The following is an 8,320-nucleotide window of genomic DNA, read 5'->3' as shown; positions in this document are numbered from 1 at the left end:
TCCAAAACGGATCCATGGCTGGCCAAAGCTGAGCCCATCAGTAACGCTGGTGACATGACTGTGAAAACATATTTAAGAAAGGGCAAGGAATGCTGTGCAGCAGCTGTGAGAGAGAGGAGTGAGAAAAATGTGAGAGAAACAGTTTTTTTCCCTTGTGAAGTGGTGTTGATTCGTGTTGCTCAAATCACCTAGTAGGAGTTCCAAAGTTTCCCAAGATTAAGCAGCACTTGATCACTGATTCTGAGAATATTGGTGCTGCCTGAACCATGACATTGTAAGAAGGAACTTTGAAGGAGCAACAGATGGTATGTAATTTATCTGTCCCTTGATGCTGGAAAAGATTAAATTGAGCCTATTAATTTCAGTTTGTGAATGGATTTGTATCTATCATGAGTTTATATGAGGGTAAAGAGAAAATAAATGTTGTTTCATCTTTTGGCTGTTAAGCAGTATGATGATAAAATATTTCTTCAAATGACAATGATTACTAAATGTGTCAGAGTAAATTATATCCTATCTTTTATGAGCCATACTGCACCTAAGGTCTTTTTATGTTGTCTCTTTTTTTTTAAAATCTTTTTCCCCCCTGAGTTGCTTATACAGTGTAAAATCAATATTTCCTTATTTACAAAGGTTCATGTGGCTTTGGCATCAGAAAACATCCATTATCCATTTTAAAACTATGTTTCAAGCAAACTAATTGTTGACTCAAAGATCACAGAGAGCATCAAACCCCATGAAGCACTTGAAAATCATAATTTATATAATAGGGTTGAAAAATAATAAGTTGTTCTAACTAACAGTATAATCATAGAGATGAGATACTTGCCCAGAATTTTCCTCACTACCACCAGAATGCATTATCTCTGATTATGACTCAAGTAAGCAGAAGAGAGGTTTTAATGTTAGACTGCAATGGGTGAAGTGTAGGTTAAACATTAGAATCAGGGTTTATGGAGTCTTGAACAATGCAGTGATCTTTTGGGGCAATTTATACTAACACCAGAATTAGGGATGAAGAAAAAATGATGACACTTCTGTCTGCCTATATTTCTCTGAGGTTCTGACTCTTTTTTCTTTGGTTTTTTTTTTTTTTTTTTAACTTCAGGAAGGTTCCAGTACTGTTTCCTGCAGGTTGTGCAAAACAAAGCAACTAAGACTTGATCACTAGGTCAGATCCACAATTCAAAGCCAGAAATAATTAGAATAGCAACTGCTTGGAGCACAATTGTCAGTTACTATGACATTTGACACAGTACTATTCCTTGGACAGGAACCTCTCTGCTGAAGCAGAGGAATAAAGGCCTGATCTTTGTTCAAAAGAGCAAATGTATGTCTAGAAAAGAAATAAAAAATATAAGAGTAAATACAAACAGAAAGAAAAAAATGATTTGGCCAAAGGAAAATGGAAGCAAGGCCAACAACCCTATCTTTTTTTTCCCAGATACATAATGACTTTGTCTGGCAGGCAGCAGTGAAGGTCATCTGAACTGACCTCCTGCTCAAAGCAGGGTTAATCTGAACATGGTTCCATATTGCAACCTGCAGTGCTCAAGTCTGTGTCCAGCAGAGCTTTGAATAGATCTGAGTGTGGAAACTTTACGACTTCTCTGGCTGGCCTGTAGCAGTGTTTGACGCTCTGATTGAGACATATTTATAATATATGGTACCAAAAGTTCATGCAAGGGATACAGTGGTGCTCAACTCCCATGGGCACTAGTCTCAGAAAGTTTTTTGATCCTGTCTGAAGCACGGAATTGACTCCACAACTCAGATAGTTATGAAGTTGGTATGTGTTTATTCCAGCTGGGGTGCATGGGGGGTAGCCCCTCCAAAGACATGCACACCCTCAGCGGCACTTCACTAAGTTTATATTAGGTTACAGATTACATATGCATAAAGTTAGACAAAGCCCCTATACATATTCAATACCTATCCCCGCTTCGTATTATAATGAGTTCAAAGTTCATTTAAATATGCTCGCGCAAGCGCAGTGTCTTCAGATTAATTGTGGGCGAGGGTCCCGATGATTAATTACGACAGGATCCATCCTCTTCATCACGATGAACTGTTCACCCTGTTCCCTTGCGCATGCTCCCTTGGTCCTTGGTCCTAGTCCAAGCCTGAGAACCAACTCATACCGGTCCTGGGGTCCAACGGCAGGATGCTCGGTTACACTTGGTGGTTTCTCTCAATTACTTGGCTCTCCTCTCTTTATCCTCCCCGGTACCAGGTAGGCACAAATTCATTAAGAAAATAATAAATGGATCGCAGCTGGCATATCTTAGTAAATCATTATACAATCTCTGGCTCTCTAAATCAGTTTAAAAATATTATTATTACTATTATCCAGCTTCTAGCTCTTTTACATTAATAATTTCTATTTTACCCTAAATCATGTCTGTGAGGTGATGAAATACAGTATAATAAGCAAATCGTTGTGTTTTAGTGGTAATATGCTGAATTTTTGATTAGTTCAGTTTTATCACTGTGAACTGAGTTGAGACCAAATACATGAGGAAAAAGGAAGCACCAGCAAATTTTTAAATAAATGTGTATCTAATCTTCTTTAAAAATTCTATTTTGTTAACTTGATTAACTACAGAATGCTAATGACCAATGTCCAGGCACTTGACGGTTACTTGTATAGATTCCAGTTCTAGCCAAAATGTTTATTACCACTAAAGGGTAGTAAAGAATATAGAATCATGAACTTCCTTCGTAACATTATTTCGCCATTTAAATAGATGCTGACATTTTTTAGGGTTAATATTTCATTGTAAGTGGGAAAAGAAGAATGTTTAGGCACATATACGTTTGTTCCTTAAGGACAAGATGCAATCCTTACTGTGAAACATTCTGAGATTTCCAATTGCAATTAATTTTTAATGTCACAGAAAAGCAACTGAAATGATTATTTTTATATCTGTAACCCTGCAGAAAACAATCTTGCAATAATTTCTAAATTTTTAATCCCACAAACTGCTCATTAAATGCTGCTAGGAATTAATTCAGTGATGTCAACTGCCTGACCAGAAATGACAAAGTAAACAAGATTTTTTTATATGATTTAAAATTCACCTTTTTTTTGCTTATTGTTTCAAATGACAGTCTTAGTCCCTCAGCCTGTCAGGCACAAAAAAAAAAGAAAAAAGAATTGGTTAATATTATAGCCCAAGTTTCTGGATACTGTTTTCCTCCCCTTAGGAATAAAGCTGAGCTTTAATACCATTGCTTTTATTTTAAGGTCTGGCTGGTTGTCATTTTCCAGCTGTTCTCAGCTTGAGGAGTCAGGAACTGTCAATTGTCTTGGAAGAATTTTTCTTTGAGACATCTTACTCTGTGTCAATTCTAAAATGTTCAACATTATCCTACCAGGCAGAGGTAGCTGTAAGAGAGGGAAAAAACCACATTTGTTACAGAGTGGCTGTTGTGCCTTAATTTTTGGAAGAAATTCCTGAAGAGTAATCATTAGAAATGAACAAGTAGCATGTATTTTAACTTTAAAACTACTAGTTTCTCTGACATCTCTTTTGAGAATAGCCCTTAATATATCAGATTGCTCAAGTCTGGCAAGAGTTACTCTCAAACATTTTAAATATTACCTTTTAAGAACCCAGTTCAAAGCTTACCTGTATGATAAAATATCTGATTTATAGTTACACTGAACTTATTTTACATGTAATAGAGGAGAGGCTGGTACCCATTAAAACAGCTCTTACTTCAGGATATTCAAATTACCTATTAGGCTGATTTAAACTGTCAGGTACAGGCTGTGTCTACAAAGGATGGTCCCCCCTGATTTATATTCACATAGCTTTAACAGCAAAACTTTGTAGTTTTGATTGGTGTTATTCAAATGAACAGTGCCTTATTCAATCAGAGAACTTGTAGAATGGAGTATTGGTATGATTTATCATAGGGCTCAGTACAGCAATGAAAACAGTTTCTCTCTCTTTAAGAGACATAGCTACAGACTGCTCTTATTAATATTGAATCAAATGTTCATCAAACACTTGTTTTCTCCTCATTAACACAAAATTAACAGATCCATTTTATACAAAGGTTCTGTGATTCAAACAGAGCAATTTACGTCACATTAATATTTTCTACACAATTTCTGCAAAAATTGCATGTGATCTGATCTTACACATAGAAAGTGAAATCTGTATCTATTATTTAGAAAAAAAAAAAAAACAAACCCAACCCAACAGAAAAAATCCCCTAGAGAGCCAATTTTATTCTGTGCTTCAGCTGTGACAGAATTATAAATCAACATCCTCCACAGGATTTATTTTTTGGTACATTCTCGTTAGCCAGAACTAGAAGAAAAATCTATTTATCTTCTCTGTGAGTGTTATTCAGAGACAGCTGGAAATACTTTAGGGGATATACATGTGGGACATGAAACCAGAGTATGGATCTGGGCTTTTTATCCCGCTAGCAAGTTTAAATGAAACAAGTGTTAAGTGCAGTGAAGCAGCAGTTTACAAAGATGCCTTAGATTTTCAGGGAAACTGCTTTCCTTCTCATATGTGTTGCAAATGTCCAGCATTGGCATCAATAGCAATTACAGAAGAGCTGCTGAAAAAAAACTAAGTGCAAACATGTTGAACAGCAATGGAGATAAAGGGCTGAAGAATCTGGTGGGGCTTTTTTGTGTGTATAGGATGATTTTCATTTATTTCTTCCAATTAATATAAAGGAATTGTAATCAGTTGCTTGACCTATTGGAATAGAAACATATGAACATATGTCAGAATATTGGAGAACAAAACTTTACAGTTTGACCACGTTGTGTCTGTACCAGCAGCAGGACCAGCTGACATCACCACTGTAGTGATGTGGTGCTCATTCTGGTATTCCCAGCTTGTTCTTGGAGTGCTGGTGAAGGTGTTTGGCACTTCTGTTCTGGCCAAGTGTGGCTTAACAACTCTTCAGCAACCAGCATATTCTGTGAAATATGAGCCTACAGGTAGTGTCAAATCCCATTTTCACTTGGATCTAGTCAAGCCTCCTGCATCAAAACGAAATGGAAACATTCTACTTTGGCTTTTTTTGAAGTGTGTTTTTGTTTGTTTGTTTGTTTATTTTCCCCAAACCTATCCTCATAATAGGGCAGCACTGAAGGCTTCAGCCTTGATGAGTTTTTGCCACTTCATTTAAATCAAATTTATGCAAAGTTGCTACTGAAATTATCTGTGCTACTACCTCACAACATGTGGTTTGAAGGCTGTTCACAGAATCAAACAAAAGCTCCTAGAAATGTGACGAGGCACCTTTTTCTGTGAAACAAAATGGTTGAATCTCACAGGACTTTGCTTCAGGGAAGACAATTTCCATATGATGTTATTTCATTGGTCCTAAATGATGCTTCCCACTTTTACTGTGATTAACTACAGAATGAATTAAAAGTGTATCTGTTCAAAGATAGATCCTGTGGTATGTCTGACGTGTAATGAGACTGTTCCAATGCTAATGTTTGTTTTCAGAACCACTGTAAGTATGTTTGGAGAATCAGCAAAGCCAAGTACTTCCTTCCTCTCAGGAATTTACTTTAGCAATCTTTTCCAAGCAGCTTCTTGCTTTTTTAAAATTATATGGCACATTTCCTAGAAGTACACAGCCAATTTTGTTATTTTCTATGTTTGACTTAAACAGATACAATAGAGAACCTGAAGTTCCCAAGAAAATCACATTAATTGAAAAAAATATTATCTATAAAAATATTGTAGTAGCCAATAAATCTGAATATAAATCACAGCAGAGAAACAATGTGGGAAGTAAACTAATGTTTACTATTATGCCAAAGACTAAATCTGAGAGATATATTTTCTTTTTGTTTGTTTATTCATTTTTTCCCTGCCTTGGCCCACTTGTTTCCTAGAGCTTCAGATGTTGATTGTCAACATTGAATGAATCTACTTGGGATGAATGATGATTTCTTCAATGAAATCACCATTCCAGCATTCTGTTTTGCTCCAAATATTTTCCTAATTCTTTTCTGCCCTTCATTTACCCAAGGGTCCCCATACCAATGCCTTCTCTTCTCTGCTTGTGAGAAGTGTAAGTTTTTATATCTATTAGCTGCACCCACTGCATAAATAAGCAAAGCAAATTCTACACGACAGTAGCTTAGTGATACTTGGAACATAATTAGTGCTGCTGATGTCCATGAAGATGAAGACTGTTCAGCTCCTTTGCTGCAACCAATACTCTGTAGTATTACTGGTTATACCATTTGCTTCTTGCATTTTTTTTTGCTTGAGCCTGAAGACACAGAAGAAGCTGTAAATTAAAGGATTGAAGATAGAGAATATCAGCAGAGAATTGTTTTTATTGTCTAGGTTAATTTGTATGGCAATTTATGCTCAAGTTCTGTTTTCTGAAGAAATTTGTATTATCTGAAGTAAACCCCAGTTTTAGCTCTGATTTTAGTGGAGACAGAGCACAAGGAAGATGACAAAAAACAGATCACATTATAGTAATTCTCTTGTTGCAAGGCTGCTGAGTGATTACTGTGAATGCATGGTTTATCTCTGAATGAATACAGAAGCTGCCTGTGTTAAAACAGGGTCATATACAGACATAATAGCACAGGTATATATAAAAATAGGGGAAACAGAGAGAGATATCACAGAGAGAATGAGAGGATGATGCTAGAAAAATACCAAAGATCAGAACCAGGAAATTTTGGATCACTCTGCTGTGCAGTGTGGCAGATTTAATGCCTCTGTGCAGGAAAACTATGGATGAATAGTTGGCAGAAGAAAGGTGGCCTGGAGATAACTGTCATGGTTCCTGTTTGTGCAAGAGCATAATTTTGCATAAGATGCAAAATGTCTGACTGGTCTTCTCTGGTGGAAGTACTAAGGCTCATTTACTTCCCCTCGCTTGAAATTCTAGTATTTTTAGTGATACAAGAATCACTCAGATTTCTTCTTCTTGGTTCAAGTATCCAATCTGATAGCACCTAACATTTAATATTCCATTTTTTCCACCTCTTTCAAGCTCTCTCAAAATATTCATGTGTTGCTTTAAGAAACTTCATATACATGCCTCCAAATTAGGCCTCAGTAAAGAGGGTATGACTGAAGCAGCCCCTTCATAAAAGCCTTAGTGTTTTTAGGCTAACTATGACTTGGCTGTGTGTTGTGTTATCTGTAGGGATCAGAGATTGCCTAAAAAGGGTTTCATTAGCAACTCTATAAATAGAGCTCCTTCTAATAGAGCAACTGGATTAAAACCCACCTCAGTAGAGAGAAGATGATTGGTTTTCCTCTGTGGCTTCATGGGATTGCCCTGGGCAGAAGCTCTTCTCTTACAGTATCTAGAGTCATGGCACATTCTTGCTTTCTGTCTCAGAGTTAAAATAAGTAAGACAAATCTCTCTCTGTCTCAGGGCTTTTATGGATTATTCATGACTAAGAGTCACTTAATTCTGGTTCTGCTTGGAAGTTGGATGGATGCATGGTAATTGCAAAAATAATGGGAAAGGTTTAAGGCTTCGTTTTATGAGATGTCCCTTTCAGGATATATCAAAACAGCACAAAAATAAATGTAGGGTCTACAGCTTGTGATTACAACAAAGAAATTTTACCTTTTCTCATCAGCAACTCTGTGATAGATGCATCACATAATATAAATCCACAAATTAGGTTCAAAATTGCAACCTGAGAGGAAAAAAGCTGCTCAAAAAAAGCTGTTCAAATACAATACCCAGTCTAATGGAATGCCAGATTTAGAACATGGTTATTAGATACTCCCACAATGCAGATAATAGAAAACACAAAAATGCCATAGGAGATAAGATGGATTTTAAATAAAATCTCAGTTATTTTCCATCAAGTATCAGCATTTGTGTGCTCTGTAAGTGAACTTGGTGCACTTTAAAAATATTAAAAAATGAAAATCCTGCTTTCATCTGCCTAGTAGATATGAGTATCATTTTGAAAACTTCATTTGTGTGAAGAGGCTCAAATGTACACTTATTTAGTAATGCAACCATGATGGAGAAGTTAATCATAAAAGCACTTTTACTTCTTAAAACCCCCCCACTAAATCCCAGGCACCAAAGCTCTCAAATATTATTTGCTCATGTCAGCTTGAATCCCTTTTATCTTTTGACATAAGAGGCAGCATAAGCTAAAGTAAAGCCTACCTACCTGGCCATGCATATAAGAATTATGTCTAGCTAATTGTAACTCTGTGGCACTCTGTTCAGTAGTATAGCTATCAATATTATCTTTCTCCGCATTATAATCTGTGACTCCACAATCTGATTTGAACTTCAGGACATTATTTACACAAATATTTTTTT

Source organism: Lichenostomus cassidix, chromosome 2 (assembly GCF_008360975.1).
Source record: "Lichenostomus cassidix isolate B80296 chromosome 2, HeHo_3.0, whole genome shotgun sequence".
In the NCBI taxonomy this organism is placed as follows: domain Eukaryota; kingdom Metazoa; phylum Chordata; class Aves; order Passeriformes; family Meliphagidae; genus Lichenostomus; species Lichenostomus cassidix.
Note: the sequence above shows the minus strand (reverse complement) of the source record.